This window comes from Micromys minutus (assembly GCF_963924665.1).
Source record: "Micromys minutus genome assembly, chromosome: 4".
Lineage (NCBI taxonomy): Eukaryota > Metazoa > Chordata > Mammalia > Rodentia > Muridae > Micromys > Micromys minutus.
In genome coordinates, this window is record NC_137973.1 from 65,917,731 (window position 1) to 65,936,893 (window position 19,163).

The window sequence follows — 19,163 nt, forward strand, 5'->3', positions numbered from 1 at the left end:
AAAAAAAAAACAGAGAGAGACAACCCTGGAGATAGAAAACCTAGGAAAAAGTTCAGGAGTTATATACACACAAGTGCTACAGACCGAATACAAGAATTGGAAGAGAGAATCTCAGGGGCATTAGATAAGATAGAAAGAACTGACATAACAGTCAGAGGTAAATTAAAAATCAAAAAGCCCCTAACCCAAAACAGGAAGTCAAAAGCCTCCAACCAATTAAAAAGCCAAGGAACAGATGGGTTTAGTACAAAATTCTACCTTTATAAAGACCTAATAACAATACTCTCCAAACTATCTCACAAAATAGAAACAAAGGGAACACTTCCCAACTCATTCTTTGAAGGCACACTCATTCCTAAACCACACAAGACCCAACAAAGAAAGAGAACTTTAGACCATTTTTTTCATGAACATTGATGCAAACATACTTAATGAAATTCTTGAAAACTGAATCCAATAACACATTAAAATGATCATTCACCAAGATCAAGTAAGCTTCATCCCAGGGATGCAAGGATGGTTCAATATATGGAAATCCATAAATGTAATCCACCATATTAAAAAAAGGAAAGGAAAAAAATAGCACATGATCATCTCATTAGTTGCTGAGAAAGCATTTGACAAAATTCAACACCACTTCATTTTAAAAGTCTTGGAAATATCAGAATTCAAGGACCATACTTAAACATAGTGAAAGCAATTTATAGCAAACCAGTAGCCAACATCAAACTAAATGGCAAGAAACTTGATGCAATCCAACTAAAATCAGGGACTAGGCAATGATACCCACTCTCTTCCTACCTCTTCAATATAGTACTGGAAGTCCTGGCCAGAGAAAGTCGACAGCAAAAAAGGTCAAAGGGATACAAACTGAAAAGCAAGAAGTCAAAATATTACTATTTGCAGATGATACAATAGTATACTTAAGGGACCCCAAAAATTCTACAAGAGAACTTTTACAGCTCATAAACAACTTCAGCCAAGTGGCTCGATATAAAATTAACTGGAAGAAATCAGTAGCCTTCCTCTACTCAAAGGGTAAATAGGCTGAGGATGAAATTAGAGAGTCACAAAAAATATAAAATTTTGTGGTGTGACCCTAAGCAAGCGAATGAAGGATCTGTATGACAAAAACTTTAAGTTTCTGAAGAAAGAAATTGAAGAAGACCTCAGAAGATGGAAAGATCTCTCACACTCATGGATTAGAATGATCAACATAGTAAAAATGGCCATCTTGCCAAAGGCGATCTACAAATTCAGCGCAATTCCCATCAAAATTCTAACTCAATTCTTCATAGAGTTAGAAAGAACAATTTTCAAATTCATTTGAAGTAATAGAAAAATCCAGGACAGCAAAAACTATTCTCAAAAATAAAAAAAGAAAACCTCCAGGGAATCACTGTCCCTGATGTCAAGCTGTATTAAAAATAAATTGTGATAAAAACTACATGGTATTGTTAAGGAGACAGGCAGGTAGATCAATGGTATAGGACTGAAGACCCAGAAATAAACCCACACGCCAGTGGTCACTTGATCTTTGACAAAGGAGCTAAAAATATTCAATTCAAAAAGGACAGCCTCTTTAACAAATGATACTGGTTCATTTGGCAATCAGCATGCAGAAGAATGCAATTTAGTCCTTTCTTATCTCCTTGTACAAATCTCAAGTGCAAGTAGACAAAGACCTCCACATAAAACCAGGCACACTGAAACTAGTAGCACAGAAAGTGGGGAAGAGCTTAGAACACATAGGTGGAAATCTTACTGAACAGAACACCAATGGCTTATGCTCTACGATCAAGAATCAAAAGATGGGACCTCATGAAATTGCAAAGTTTCTGTAAGGCTAAAGGACACTGTCAAAAAGACAAAATGGCAAGCAACAAATTGGGAGAGGATCTTTACCAATCCTACATTTGATAGAGGGCTAGTATCCAATATATACAAAGAACTCAAGAAGTTAGACTCTAGAGAATCAAATATTTCTATTAAATATGGGGTATAAGCTAAACAAACAATTCTCATCTGAGAAATATCAAATGTCGGAGAAGCACCCAAAGAAATGCTCAACATACCTAGTCATCAAGGAAATGCAAATCAAAAACACCCTAAGATTCTACCTCATACTAGTCAGAATGGCTAAGATAAAAAAACTCAGGTAACAGCAGATGCTGGCAAGAATGTGGAGAAATAAGAATAGTCCTTCACTGTTGCTGGGATTGTAAACGGGTACAACTACTCTGGAAATAACTCTGGTGGCTCCACAGAAAATGGAACATAGGACCCAGTTATACCACTTCTGGGCATATACCCAAAACATGCTCCAACATCTAACAAGGACACATAATCCACCATGTTCATAGCAGCTTTATTTATAATAGCCAGTAGTTGGAAAGAACCCAGATGTCTTTAACAGAGGAATGGATACAGACATTGTTGTATATTTACACAATGGAGTCCTACTCCGCTACTATAAACAATGACCTCTTGAAATTCCTAGGCAAATGGATGAAACTTAAAGCTATCATCCTGAGTGAGGTAACCCAGTCGCAAAAGCACACTCATGGTATGTACTCACTGATAGGCAGTTACTAGGCCTAAAGGCACAGAATACCCTTGAAGCAATTCATAGAAATTATGGAGCTCAAACAAAAGAAGGTCAGAAGTTAGATGACTCAGTCCTTCTTAGAAGGGAGAACAAAATACTCCTGGGAGGAGATCATGAAAAAAAATAGAGGAGCAGGGATTGGAGATAAGATCATCCAGAGACTGCCTCACCTGTGTATCCACCCCATATGCAACCACTAAACCCACGCACGATTGCTTATGCCAAGAAGCACTTATTGGAAGGAACTTGATATGGATGCCTCCTCAGAGGCTCTACCAGAGCCACATTGATACAGAGGAGGATGCTTGCAGATAACCGTTGGACTGAACATAAGGACCCGGATGAAGGGTCCAAAGAAAGAACTGAAGGAGCTGAAAGGGTCTGCAACCCCATAGGAAGAATAATATTATCAAGTAACCAAATCCACAGTTCCCAGGGACTAAAACACCAACCAATGAGTTTGCAGGAAGATATTCATGGCTCCAGGTGCATATGCAGCAGAGGATAACATTCTTTGGCATCAATGAGAAAAGATACCTTTGGTGCATCGAAGACTGGTTTTCCCAGTGTAGGGGAATGCCAATGTGCTGAGGTGGGAGGGCATGGTTGGGAGAGGGAGCACCTCAGGCACTAAGCATGTAGACAGTGCCTTTACATACATATAAAAAATCCCTATGAATAGAATAAGTAAATAAGTATTTACTTTAAAACTATAACATGTTCTAATTTTCCCTTTTTACATTTTCATTGTCATTTCACATTCATTGTTTCATTGTATATTGTGCCTCAGGTAATTCTATGAGCTCTATGTGCTGATGCTTATATTTACTTCCAGGATTTGTATCAAATTATTACAAATAATTCTTGTTTTTATGTTTTGTTCCAAATACAAGAAGGCAGGATTGTGCTCTCCAGGGACTATCAATATTTTAAAATTATTAGTTTCTTCATAGTTATATTCAACATCTTGATTATAACCACTGACATTTTCCAACTCTCTGTAGTTCTACCCCATCTTTTCTACCCACTACTTGTAAAATAAAATCCCAAAAGACCAGTTTGTACTCCCCAAATATTTTGGAATGTTTGGTCTTCTACTAGAGCATGGTTTCCTCACCATGGTGTACTCTCAGACCAAACTTCCTCTTCTCTCTTCGAAGCTAACTCTTGCTAATTTTCCTACAGTGAGGCTTGGGAGTGTGTGTCAAACTGTCCTCTCCACACCAGGATTTAGTGTGGCTTGGGCTTGCATAGTTTTTTGTTCACGATGTCACATCTGTAGCGAGTTCATATGTGTGGCTACCCTGATATGTCCAGACGACAATATTTCTTTATATTGCTGTAGATGGGAGTTCATTTCAGAAGGAAAGGGATGTTCATGCTGGCCCCATATGGGACTCATCCTTGGGTATTGACCTATACTCTTCAATGGCTTCCTGCATATGAAGAATTAATTGATTTGCACATTCTAAAGCTTGAGCTTGTTATACTCCATTTGGAAGGCCTCAGAAGATAGTATAAACTAAAGACTCTAAACAAGAGCAATTTATTTCTTACTGTTCTAGAGGCTGGAAAGCAGTGTCCTGGCAGATTTAGTATAGTAGCTTGTGAAAGTCAGTATCTTGGGTCAAACAAAGTACCTTTTAACTGAGTGTCACTTGATAAAAGGTGCTAGCTGTTTATTTGAAATTTCACTTACTTATTTATTTTCAGTTTCTTGCGACTAGGGGCTTGTACAGGAAAGGCAAGTGGCCAATCACCAAACTACAAGCTCCAGCCTTATAGTCTTCGTAATGAGGGTGCTACATTCAGGAACTGCTTGCTCCCCTGATCTAATTGCCTTTCAAAGATCTCTCCGAATACCACCACCAGGTAGTTTTAGTATTTCAACATGTGAGTTTTGTGAACAGAAACAATCAGCTTGTATCAGAGCCCCAAAGCTTGGGATGCACACACTGTGGCAAATCTTAGGGAGGTCAGTGTTTCGTTCATACCAGTATTTTCTGGGAAAATAATAAACCACGGTCTCTGGAGCAAATTCTCCCTGGAGTGTTACAGCTGTGTGGGAGTCTCAGCATCTACATTATCATTCAGCATAGACACCAAATGAATGCATAAGAAATGTGGGACCTACTCGCTTCAATTATTTTCATAGAAAGTTAGACCGCTTTAAAAATTGTGACCATTATATAGTGACCTCTTTTAAAGTATTTTATAACTTTTAACTTCTGTATCAACAATTCAATGGATTGAATTTTAATTCTCAGCACTTTGAGATATGGGAGGAATGCCTAATGCCACAAGGCAGCAGGCCATTTCTTTTATTGTCATTTAGTGTTGAGACATGCTTTGTTAATTAACCTTGTTTCTCTACTAACACAGCTTAATGTGATTTTCGTATGGCTGAAGGTTTCCCCAGTGTTCAACACTTGTCTTCTGTCTAAAGAATGGAGCTGGTATTTTCAATGTTTTTATTATCTTCCTATCATAAAGGTATATGGTAAGTTTTAGGAAGAAAATTATTTAAATTTATTAATAAAATTATCTCCACTAAGAGTTGTGTGGCCAATATCTTTATCTTTCACTCAGCAGTTCAGAAATCTACTATTTTTTGCCACTGGTCACTCAGAAATTAAATGGCACTTTGGGTTCACTTTGTGATCACAGTAAACATTTCCAACTAGGGATGTGCAGTGAATGAAGACCTGTGTAGTATCACAGAGCTGTGCTAACTACGGTATTGTTTCATCAATACACTGAAACCATTGACATTTCCTTCATGTTATGATATCTTCTAGTTCCCACGTTCTGTACTTCTGGCAGAAAGCATCTCTTTCACTTGAAAGAGGAAAAGCAAAGGCACACACACAGAAATAGCTCACCGAAAAACATTAGAAGAAAAACCAGCATAGGAGAGTCACAACCTTGGCAAGATACCTTGTCTGCAAATTATTTTGAATTAGTTCCATAATTTTGTGGCTTTTTTGAAACACCAAAGTCAAGTTCAGTTAGGATCTCAGTGCATACCTCTGTTTGAGAAGCAAACTTTGGACATAGGGAAATTCTAAGAAGCCCGAGTCTGGTAAGTTTAGAGTAGTTCTTTGATATCACAAGGTAGACATTAAAAGAAACAGTTTATGGACACACACATTTATTTCTAAATGCATAAATACAACATGATTAGTCCGTATAATGTCACTTGTATGTTTGTTTTGCAATAATTAATGAGAGTCTATGAATTTGAAAGAGAGTAAGGATCCGTTTATGGGAAGGTTTGGAAGGTGGGAAAGGAGAAGTGACATATTATTTGTTTGAAACTAATAGACTAAGTGTCCTGTGTCCTTCAGATCATGATCTAGTGTTAAGGCTGGTATTGTGAATATGACATAGTTTTTTTTGTTTGTTTTTTTTGGTTTTGTTTTGTTTTTTAGTAGTAGAAAGGTGGATTGTGCCTTAAACCATATGCTTTGAGACCACCAAAGTAATGTGAAGAAGCCAGTCTCTGAATCGCTGCCTCACCTCTTCTGAGCCATTGTAGCTGACATGAAGGGAGAAGCCCACAATGGAAGGAAGCTTATACCTGACCCACATACACTTTCCACATGAAGTTTAAGGTCTGGAGGACTTGTGAGGCAACCCGGGCAAATAACTGAAAAGAGGTACCAGTCTGAGTACAGAGATCTCTAAAGACTTTCTTAGTCCATCCTTCCTCCTAGGCCCCTAGAATATTTTTTAAACAGATTTTGAGTTGTTGTTTATTGTCATTTTTGTTTTGAAAGATTTTAATATGAAACCAAAAACCAAACAAAATACCCTCCCAGAAGACAAGAGAAAAACAAGCAAAAGACCAATAAGACAACCCCCACCCCCAAAATGCAAAGCAAAAATAAACCCAAAAGTCCAGTGTGTCTTTTGCAGAACACGAAGGCTACCCGTGGGCTACCTGTGGGCCAATGCAGTTTTAGGAGCATTTTCTTGAACTATGAGCCTAGGATGTTGATTTTTTTTATTTTAAAAGAAATTTTATTTTTATTGAATATCCTCTGTATTTGCATTTAAAATGTTATTCTCCTTTTCCCCCATCTCATCCTCACTCTGCTTGCTTCCATGAAGGTGCTCCCTCTCCCAACTACCCTCTCCCACCTCAGTACCCTGGCATTCCCCTACACTAGGAAAAGAGCCTTCACTGGACCAAAGGGCTCTCCTCCTGTTGATGTCAACCAATGTTGTCCTCTGCTACAGGCAACTGGAGCCATGGATTTCTCCATGTGTTATTACTGGATGGTGTTTTAGTCCCTGAGAGCTCTAGAGGTTCTGGTTGGTTCGTATTGCTGTTCTTCCCATGGAATTGCAAACCTCAAGTCCTTTCTCCAGCTCCTGCATTGGGGTCCCTATGCTCAGTTCAATGGTTAGCTGAAAGGATCCTCATCTGTATCAGTATAGCTCTGGCAGAGCCTCCGAAAAGGCATCCATATCAGGCTCCTGCCAGTAAGCAATATTTGGCGTCAGCAATAGTGCATGTGTTTGGTGGCTGTATATGGGATGAATCCCCAGGTGAGGCAGTCTCTGGATGATCTTTTCTTCAGTCACTGCTCTACTACTTGTTCCTGTGTTTTCTCCAGTGAGTGCTTTGTTCTCTCTTTTAAGAAGGGCTGATAAGAGTGCTTTGTTCTCTCTTTTAAGAAGGGCTGATAAGAAAGGCCGAGACATCCACATTCTTGCCTCTTTTTTTTTTTTTTTTAAGCTTCATAAGGTCTGTGAATTGTTTCTTTAGTATTCCCCGGCTTTTGTAGCTTTTGGGTTAGTATCCACTTATCAGTGAGTACAGACCATGTGTACTCTTTTGTGACTGGGTGACCTTACTCAGGATGATAGCTTCATGTTTCATCTATTTGGCTAAGAATTTCACGAAGTCATCATTTCTAATATCCGAGTAATACTCCATTGTGTAAATGTACCACAATTTCTGTATCCATTCCTCTGTTAAAGGACATCTGGGTTCTTTCCAGCTTCTGACTTTTACAAATAAGGCTGCTATGAACATGGTGGAGCATGTGACCTTGCTATATGTTGAAGTGTCTTTTGGGTATATGCCCAGGAGTAGTATAGCTGGGTCCTCAGGTATGTTTTCTGAGGAGCCACCAGACTAATTTTCAGAGTGGTTGTACCAGCTTGTACTCCCATCAACAATGGAGGAGTGTTCCTCTTTCTCTACATCCTTGCCAGCATCTGCTGTCACCTGAGTTTTTTATCTTAGCCATTCTGACTAGTGTGAGGTGGAATCTCAGGGATGTTGACTTTTGACAGAGCTCTTCTGCATCTTAGCTTGCTTCTTTGAGTAAAGACAACACTAATTAAAACATATTGGCCACATACATAGCTGGTGTTCACAGAAGCCCAGGAAAAGCATCGACTCCCCTAGAGCCAGAACTATTGATAGCTATGGGCTGTCATGTGAGCTCTGGAAACCAAGCCCAGGGTATCTGTCAGAGCAGTAAGTGTTCTTAATTACTAAGCGACCTTTTTAGCCCTCACCACCCCTGTATTTCTCAACTATCGGTGCATTTTATAGTGGAGCAGAGACTGAAGGAAAGGACATCCAGACTGCCCCACCTGGGGATATAACTCATATACAGCCACCATGCATAGTCATTGCTGATGCCAAGAAGTGTTTGTTGACAGGAGACTGATATGGATGCCTCCTGAGAGACTCTGCCAGAGCTTTACTAATGCCGTTGAGGATGCTTGTAGCTAACTACTGGATTGAGCACAAGGATTGAGGATTGAAATGGAGAAGTTAGAGAAAGAACTGAAGGAGCTAAAGGGGTTTTGCAACCCCATAGGAAGAATAAAAATATCAACCAACCAGACCCCCCAGAGCTCCCAGGGATCAAACCACCAAAGTGTTTAAATGGAGGGACCTGTGGCTCTAGCTGTATATGTAGCAGAAGATGGCATTGACTGACAACAATAGGAGACGCCCTTGGTCTTGTGAAGGCTCATTTCCCCATTGTAGGGGAATGTCAGGGTGAGGAGGCAGGAATGGGTAGGAGGAGGAGCATCCTCATAGAAGCAGGGGGAGGAGGTATGGGAGGGGGGAAACCGGGAAAGAGTATAGCATTTGAAATGTAAAAACATAAAATATTGAATAAAAAAAGGAAAAATTGCTTTTTTTCTGAGAGTATGCCTTCAAAACAATTAATCCAGCCTATTATGTGGAATCTCAAAATATTGCTTTCTCCTTACTGTTTGCGAGACTGTAGGTCCTATGAGTAGTTATAAAAGTAGTATAAAGTTGCAAGATTGTACGTAGTGTGTGAGAACAAGTATGTCATAGGGAAAACGAAATTCAGAACAACAAAGGGTTAAAAAGAAAGCAAATATTCAAGTAGTCCATGAGTGGATTCTACGAAAATTCCTCTGCTTCGTTCTCAATAGTTCTAGTAGGGAATGTAGGTTTTACTGTTCCTATGTGCCACAGAAATTATGAGATAATGCTGGGCAATTAGCACAAGCTTGAAGCCAAGTAGCTGGAAAAACATGTTCCAGGACATCGCAGATCAAATCATATTTCTATAAAAAGAATCTGCTGGATGTTCCACTGATGGAATATCCAGCATAAAAGGGGGTTTAATGAATCCAGTCATTATCTAAACACAGAATCCCGCAGCCACATTTATGTGCCCTGTTAATAAGATGCTGTGAACCCAGGAGGAGAAAGTGGGACAGAAGTGTCACCTTTTACTTCGATTTGACTTTTGCATGTGATTTTTGAGAATCTCTGAAAAGCAATGGATGCTCAGAGCACTTCTGTGGCAACGGTGGGCTTTTAGGGAATGGAGACCACCATACTGCAGAGGAGCTTGAAGACAGCAAGTGAAGCTACTGAAACCCTCGCTTTGGCCACAACTAAATAGTAATCAGAAGGGTTGAATCAATGGCTCAGTGGTGATTCAGATCACACACTGTTCTCACAGAGCATGTGGTTTGAGTTCTAGAGCTGACACGGTGGTCCAACCATTAACTCCAGCCTAAGGAATTCAGGGTCCACTTCGACTTTCAAGGGCACCAGGTGTGCATTTGGTATACACATAAGCACATGCTGGAAAAGCACATAGCCTCAGGTAAAATAATCTAAACAGACGAAAGTCATTTGAAAATGACCCAATCCAATGGATTCGCTGGCATCTATTTGTGCTATAGTATGCTTTTCTGTGTCTTTTAAATTATGCTAATGACCCAGCTGTGCTTGACGCTATCTAAAGCCAATCAATCTTTGAAAAATATTGAAGAACTGATATACACATTGTAAAAGAGCATTCATTAAGATAGATGATTGCGAAGATAGGTAGGTGGTTATGTTACAAAAAATATCAGTACTAGCACTCCAATACACTGTATGATCTGTCAGGCAGAAAACAGAGAAGGAAACCACTTCCTTAACATCACTACAAGAATCTAAACTTACAAAAGCCTTTGGAAATATTCAGAAACTTGATAAAGTAAAACTCTACATGATAGTATCATGGGAACATTTGAGGAATCAGACAGATGTACCTTGAAAAATAAGATAAATGTTTTAGAAGAAGTCAGTTCTGTTTATGTTTGTTTTCTCTGTATTAAAACATCAATAATAACATAAACTCCGTTTCTAGTGAATATTGTAAAGAACCTGGCGAAACATTCTAAATTTCACTCTGAAGAATTAATATGTATAAGAGCAGCTGAAAGGAACTTAAAAAACAAAAACATTAAGAGGGAAGATTGGCTTAGCAGATGTGAAGATGAGCTATAATGCTAAAATAAGAACCAGGTGATGCCAAGTCAGGGTATTGATCCTCAGACCCAACTGTGTTAAGGAAAAAGTTGGCTTTTGAACCAATAGGATTTGAAAAAAAAAGTATGTTTAGCACATACATGAAACGAAGTCCAGTTTGTAATCATTTGGGAGGAAATGACATTCCTATCATGCTCTTTATTTTTACTTATTTATATTTATTTTTAATTTAAATTTTTCTGCCATGTATTTTTTAGTATAAGCATAAATATGTACTTAATACTTTTTAGGTTTTGAGAGTAGATTATAATTACAGCATTTTCCCTCTTCCTTTCCAAAATTCCCCTGAAAATTAATCATGCATCCTGCCTTGCTATGCCTCAAATTCACAGTGTCTGTTTTCTTGTTTTTATGTTTATATGATATAATTATATAAATAAAGGAATAATTGTATGAAATACATAATTATACTTATAAATACATAAATGCAACTTTCTCAGTTCTTATAATGTTACTTGTATCTATATAATTTCTGGCATGGCCACTTAGGACTGGATAATCAGTTGGGGAGGCTGTTCTCTGACAAAGATATTTATTCTCCTCCTTTTAGCATCTATCCAGGGTTAGGGCCTCATAAGCATTCTCCCTTCCACATTAGCATGTCTAACGATGCTGTTCTTGTTCAGGTCCTGTCTAGGCAGCCATATTGGTGAGACTTCATGGAACAGCTTTTCTGACATTTCTAGGAGACAGTCTCCACAGCAAACTTCTTGTTTTTCTGACTCTGACTTTTTCCCGACTCTCTCTCCTGCTATGGTAAGGCAGTTGAGTTGTAGGGGTATCAGATAAGAAATTACTTTTAAGGACAGGGATACTAGGAAAATAGCTCCATGTGTTCATCCAGGTATCTTCTTAATTAATATAAATAGTGATTCATGTTTAATTAATTAACCACATTTGTATGAGAAGTCTTCACAGATTTTTGGTGGTTAGCTCTTTTTATGTAATAGTTGGTTTCATCTCTCTTTTTCGGAGATCCCGTAACTTGGCTAAAGCTTTCAGCAATTTGAGGTTCAGTATCTTTTTATTTTTGTCAACTTAAATCACCTTGTAATACATTCTGTATCTTTATATGAAACATGGGCACTGTGGGAGTTGTTTATTACAATTACAAAGTTGCTCCCACATGTATGAAAGACGGCATGTGGGACATATCTAAAAGGAGTTACCTATACACGCTAGGAAAGTGAGGAGAGTCGTGCCTGTGTTCCTTTCCTGTGGGGAAAGATAAAGAAGTGGTGTTTCATTAAAGCACATTAAGTAGATGGTAGGGTCCTCATAGCTCTTTCACATCTACAAACAATTCTGATTAATTGTGGAGACAGAGTCAACCCAACAGGAATCATGACTTAAGCATGGACAGAAAGAAATATAGATGATGTCATAATTAAGAACACCTGGTGATGGTTAACTCCCCTTATTGACCTTGTAAATGCATTTTCCTCTAAGAATCCTATATAGGCTCTTTTTCCTTCAAATTCACTAAAATCTGCAGCTAACAGTTGGAAGGTAAGTAATGCAGCATAAATACAGAATGTTTGCACAATGTGTCAATGCTATGGTTTGACTTTTCAAGTTACCTCAAAATCTCTACAAACCCCGGATTCCTGTCTAACACTTTTACTTCTTCATTGAGATTCTTTTATTACCATTGAATGTTATTCTTTTTTTTTTTCGTAGTTTTAAATTGTGTGTGTGTGTGTGTGTGTGTGTGTGTGTACAAGCGCGCAATGATGTACTTATGAAGACAACTTGCAGGAGTAACATTACTTCCTATACCATGTGGGTCGCATGGCCCGAACACAGGCCGTCAGGTGTGGTGCATACAGCTTTGCCCACTGAACCATCTTACCAGCTTGTGAATTATACTTTGGTTGGTTTTTGTGGTAGACAGCTGATTCGCTTCAGTTTCCCGCTCTTTTGCTCTACCTGGATTTAATGGACAGTCTAGAAGCCTGTCAATACTACTTTCCAGTCTTTCGCTTTCTTTATTTTGGCAGCAGCAAGTGATGGCGTTAGGTAAGTATAAATCACAGCAGGCTGCACCCTCTAACACTACAGCCCCTGTGCAAGCATTGAGTATGTGGATCATCACCTGTACTTCATGTGTGGTTCCTGTATGACCAGCCTGAGCTTCTCAGGACCTTTGGACCCATACGAGTTCACCCTCTGCACTCCCACACAGGATCATGCTACTGGAACCCTTGGCCCTTGTCAATGGCAGTTAATACAGCTCTCAGCCATGGGTCAGAAGCTTTTGGCCCTGAAGAATTGCTTAGAAAACCATCTAAGAAGTGATGTCAACAGGTGACTTTGCTCTCTGAAGGTTGAGTATGGTTTACAGGGAAGGATAAACGCATTGGCAGGTAATAAAGCCTTGGGTTGGGGCTTCACAGTGTGTTAGAGAATGCTGCTGAACCCTCTACCTAGGTAAAAATAAGCCGTAGACTTGCTCAGTCATTTGATAGGATATGCTTCCACCCAATTTAAGCTTATCGGTCTTTAAATACATTTATTTTTCATTTTATTGGTTATTTTATTTATTGACATTTCAAATGTTAACCCCATTCCCAGTTTTCCATCCACAACTCCCATCCTCTCTTTCTTTCCTTGCCTCTATGAGGGTGCTCTCCCACCTGCCCACCCACTCCTGCCTCAGTGCTCTAGCATTCCCCTACCCTGGTTTCCACAGGACCAAGGGGCTCCTCTCCCAGTGACACTCAATAAAATTCTCTGCTACATATGCAGTTGGAGCCATGAGTCCCCCATGTGTACTCTTTGATTGGTGGTTTAGTCCCTAGGATCTTTAGGGCATCTGGTCATTTGATACTGTTCTTCCTATGTGCTTGCAAGCCCTTTCAACTTCTTCAGTCCTTGCCTTAACTCCCCCATTGGGGTTTCTGCTCTTAGTCCTATGGTTGGCTGTGAGCATCCTCATCTGCATTGGTCAGGCCCTGGCAGAGCCTCTCAGGGGACAGCTATACTTGATTCTTGTCAGCAAGTGCTTTTGTGCAATGCTGTCTGGGTTTGGTGTCTGCAGATGGGATGGATCCCTAGGTGGGACAGTCTCTAGATGGCTTTTCCTTCAGTCTCTGCTCTACTTCTTTTCCCTGCATTTCCTTTTGACAGGAGAAATTCTGGATTACTATTTTTGAGGTGGGTGGGTGGTCCCATCCCTCAACCAGGGGCCATGCCTATCCCCTGGATATGGTCTCTACAGGTTTTATCTCCCCTTTGTTGGGTATTTCAGCTAATGTCCTCCCTGTTGGATCCTGGGAACCTCTTGGGTCCCTGACATTTAGGACTTCCTAGTTGCCACCCCCAGTTCTCCCTCTGCCCACTGCTACTCTTCTCCTTTCAAATTCCTGACCCTCTGTACCCCCCTTATCTCCTCCCTTATCTGAACTGCCCCCTTTTTTTCTCCTCCTTCTCTCTCCCTCCCAGATCCCTCTCTCCTTCTACTTTCTGAAATTATTTTCTTCCTCCTCTGAGTAGAACTGTAACATCCACACTTTGGTGTGGTCTTTCTTCTTAGGTTTCACATGGTCTGTGAGTTGTGTAGTGGATATTCTGAGCTTCTTTTTGGCTCATGCCCATGTATCACTGAGTATATACCATGTGTCTTCTTTTGTGAATGAACTACTTCACTCAGAATGGTATTTTCAATCCATTTGTTTATTTGTCTTCAAATTTCATGAAGTCATTGTTTTTAATAGCCCAGTAGTACTCTGCTGTGTAAATGTACCACATTTTCTGTATCCATTTCTCTGTTGAGGGACATCTGTGTTGTTTCCAGCTTCTGGCTTCTTAAAGTCCTTTATCATCAACAAGAGATGTGATTTTTAAACCAGCTCACTTTTCTGCTGTTTTGGGGGTATCCACAGCTTGCTGTGGGAAGAGAACTGGGTTCTGATGATGCCAAGTATCCTTGGTTTCTGTTGCTTATATTCTTGTGCTTGCCTTTCACCATCTGGTTATCTCTGGTGTTAGTTAGTCCTGCTGACTGGAGCCTGTCTCTCCCGTGAGACTGTGATTTTAGGTGTGTCAGAACTCCTGGGAGACCAACTTTTTCCGGGCAGGATTGTGGCAGAAAGTTAGCTCTGAGTGCAGAAGGAAACTGGAAGGATCCTGTTCCCAGCTGCTCAGAGGTTCCTGTGTCCTGTTGGCTCTGGCGGGTCCCATTTGGGCCAGATATTGGAGCAGTGGTGGTGGTCTTACCTGTGATCTTAGGTGTGTCGGCACTCCTGGGAGACCAGCTCTCCCTGGGCGGGGTTTGAGTGTGGAGAGCTGTGGCATAGGATTAGCTTTAGGTGCAGATGCAAACTAAACGCTCAAATATCTTTTAAATGGTAAGACTATACATAAATGAGCCCATTTATCTTGGATGACTGAGTAGGGAAATATTGCATGTCATTTCTGTCAGCATGCATGTCTAATTCAGCTGCACTGAAATGAAGTGGGATTAACATTTAGGTACACTGTTAGCTATATGTGTGATGCTGTTCTTGGATCTCAGAACCCTTAGAATACTCCAGCTTTAGGGGAGAGGTAAGTTGTTTCCTGCTGCATTTACAAGAAAGCAAGCAACAGACCTGGTTTTCTCTAGAGGATATCTATTAGTTAATATGAAGTGCTGGTGAAAACATTGAGGGTATATGTGTATGTGTGTTGTATATGTGTTATATGTGTTGTGTGTGTGTGTGTTGTTTGTATGCTTATATGGTGTGTGTGTGTGTGTGCTCTTCTGTTTGTAGGGATTATTTTGGCTGCTAAATATGGCTGATTGCTTTGTTGACTTTCTTACATTTTATAAGAAGCACTTATTAAGTTTCTAAATCTTCTCTTAGTTTTTCTCAATGCACTGGCTATATTTCCCTGCGTGTCAACGTGCCTTCTCTCTGGAGCATGGCTGATAAGATAGTCTCCTTTTCAATGTAACCCAGAGCCTGGCTCCCTTTTCAGACACATAGATGCCATCCAAAAACTTTTTGATATCCTTGTTTTTAACTGTTGTGGCTTGCTGAATCAGAGCTGCTAAATCAGAAACAATCTCAATATCATTTCCTTCAAGGATTAATTCATTGTTCTGGGCTCGAGAGACAGAACCAGCAACACCTGTCTTCATCTGAACCCTGCAGATGTATTTTTCACCCAAGAAATTTCAGATTTCTACCAAAGAGCCATTCTCCCAACTAAAGAAGTTGATAGGGAAGTGAACATACACAGAATTCATCTTGTAATGGAAGCCCAGTGAAACACCCTTGAGCATGTTCTGAACATGACTGCAAATGGTTCTGACAGTGGCCAGTTCCTTTCTGTTACCCTACCATTTGTCAACACGAAGTCTTTTCTTTCTTTTCTAAGAAGACTCAGCTCTACATTGATGTGATTGAAGTCCCTCTGCAGAGTTCCCCTGGGGCTCTTCACAATGACTGTGCTCCCCTTCAGAGTCATGTCAACATTTTCTGGAATATGGACCGTCTGATTGCTGAGAATGGCCTTCATTCTTTAAGTTATTGGGGCAAATTCCTGGATTCTAGTTTTAAACCCAGCCTGCTAACCTGTGCCATTTGACTGGGGTATTGAGAGGCCATTTTAACAGTTATTACTGACAGACAGTTATTGTTAATTTCTAACATTTTGCTGGTTTTGTAGTGCTTTGTGTTTTTCTAATCCTAACTTGCATATAGGATATTATAGTACAATTTATTCTTTCCAATAGCTTCATATGTATATTTATTTCCATTTTTAATATATGTGTATTTTTCTGTAGTGCTGGCACAGTGGTCATAAATTCTGTTAGTTTTTGATTATCACAGGGTTTTTTTATTTCTCCATCAATTATGATGGATAGTTTCGGTGTATATATAGGAATCCAGTTTGGCAGTTACTGTGTTTAAAAGCTTGAACTACACCATTCCATACTTCTCTTTCAGAGTTTCTGTAGAGAAATCTGCTATTCTAATACACTTGCTTTTGTGTCTTTTGATTATATTGTCTTGTGGCTACTGTATTGTTTTTGTTTTGTATTTTCCCCTGGCATTATAAATGCTTCAAGTATCTGCATAGTCATCTCTTTATCTACATTTGGATTTTGTTTCAGTATTGCTTTATTGAATATACTTCCTTATCTCATACCTTTTCTCCCTTTCTATGCCCATGATTCATGTACTTGGTCTTATAAAGGCTTCCTGTGAATCTTGTATATTCTTTTTGTACTTTATCATTATTGTATTTTTGTTGAGTGAACATTTTAATTCACATATTTTTGTCTTCAGGCTCACTCTCATATCCCACTTTCCTACCAATGCTCTCTATTTTGACTGACAGTTTTAATTTTTCTTCAATATTTTTAGGTGTTGATTTGCTTCTTCTTTCATAATTTGCTTCTTCTTTTCATACTATAATCACATGATATTGTTATTTTATTCAGGTGCTTATTTGTGTTGTCTATGACTTTATTCAGGAGTTAGTTGTATCCTTTTTGAGTTTGCTGAAATGTCTTATAATAATTCTTTTTAACTCTTTATCTGTTACATAATCCAGTTCACTCTCATTGGAACCCAGGACTATGGAATTGATAATTTTCCCAGGAGGTGTGTTATCTTGAAGTTTTATGTTTCTTGTACTGAGATTTTTATATTTAGAATTAAATTATAGAGTGGATTTTATTTTTAAGTCTTTCTCCAGTTGAAGTTTTATTTATTTTTCTACTGGGACTAGATTGTGGTAGGATTGAGGTCTTGATCCCCTTAGACTTCACATGTATGTAGACCATTATCTATGCAGGGATAGCCATTTGTATCTCTCTTTGCATCTGATTTAACAATGGAGTCTTGGTAAATATAGAGGAATCCAAATCCAGAGTTAAAGCTCTCCTTTGGACTATGTGGTTTTATGATCAATGAGTTCTTTATATGTAGGATGGCCTGGACCCAGACACCTATTGTTTACCTCCCTACTAGGCAGTAACTAAGAATAGTACCTGAGAAAGAGAAGCTAGGGCTATAGTTGTACATGAATGGCTAGTCATATACACAGAAGTCCTTGTTGTTATTATTTTCCTATCAGTGATGTCTGGATGACTCATCCTTGATAGTTACATGTCTATGAGAGATCACTTCCCCCCAGCATGCATCAACCAGTCATTTACCCAATTCAGAGATAGCAGGAGTTTGTGCCAGAGGCTGTTCAAAATGAGTTTTTCTTTGATCAGAGAATTATATTTTCCTTCTCCCAAGTTAAGTCACAGATTTTTTACCATGCGCACATTTTGTTATTCTGCATAAAAGAGATAACTTATAAATCATCAGTTATCTTTAATTAGGATAAAATTGGCTGTGTTCTTTGAAACATAGTCCAGATACATGCTCAGCACGGCTGTATTTTTATGCTGGCCACTCTTATTATACATTTAGCTTTTAGTGGACTAAAATACACCTCATGTGAATGAAGGAGTATAAGAAATCAGTAAAAGGATCCAATGGCAGACAAAAGATGAGTCAGAGACACCCCCTCCCCTCCAACTGTTAGGGGACCCACATGAAGACCAAGGTGCATATCTGCTACATATATGCAGGGGGCATTCAGTCCCCAAATGCTCTTTGGTTGGTGGTTCAGTCTCTGTGAGCGCTATGAGCTCAGATTAGTTGAGAAATGGGGGAGAGATGTGGGAATGTGGAACTGGGAGGAAAGGAGGAAGGGGGCTGAGGTCAGGATGTAAAGTGAATGAACAAGTAAATAAAATGAAAGAGTCCAGTAAAGAGCAACAAAGCAGGGCTGATCCAGGTTCTGGTTGTCTGTCTTTCAAGGAAGGTTAGTGAATACCTAGAGCTGAAGTGCTCCACGCAGTACAAAATCCAGCAGTTGAACTGTTGTTAGAACATGGTTTTCACAATGCAATGCAATTTCATATTCTAATTGTCTTCTTCTACAGACATGTGTGACTATGTTCTGTGTTAAATCCATTTCAAGATCACAAATGAGGTGCAAAAGTGTGGGGTTGCTACATATTGGTGTACAGCACACATGCTTTACAGGGGAACAGAAAAGATGTACTTTATTTCATATATTGGATCCCAAGACTGGAAACCTATAGAGACAGATCAATATAAAAAAGCAACAAATTTATCTATGGGAGTTTCATGTAACACAGATTCCTTCAGAAACAAATACCCAAAGTGTGTGTGTGTGTGTGTGTGTGTGTGTGTGTGTGTGTGTGTGTGTGTGTGTGTGCGTGTGCTCATGTGTACACACACGTATGTGTACATACACATACATATACATATACAATATATCAATTTTATGTGGAAAAAAAAGTAAGGAAATTTAAAACATATACAACATTTACTTGGACTTTTGAGTAAGCAATTTAGACAAAAATAATAAAGTATAAAGTTATTTTTCAATTTAATACGTAGAAAAATCTTTTGTGAGACAAATCTTTAATTTTGTGACCCAAGGTAAGAGGAGAAAGGTGGCAATTGTTAGTGCAGATCTTTTGAGAAGAAGTCTTTAGAAATAATTTAAATAGGAGTAGCTATTTAATGAATAGAAAGACATTTAATGAATATAGTTCCTTGTCTCAGTCTTGTTTGTAGCAGATGAGGCAATGTTGGCATATTGGGCAGGGGTCTCCCTGGCAGTATTGGGTCTTTCTCTGTATACAGCGATACTTTCTCGTTTCTTCAGCTGTACTGAGAAACATTCCTATATGAT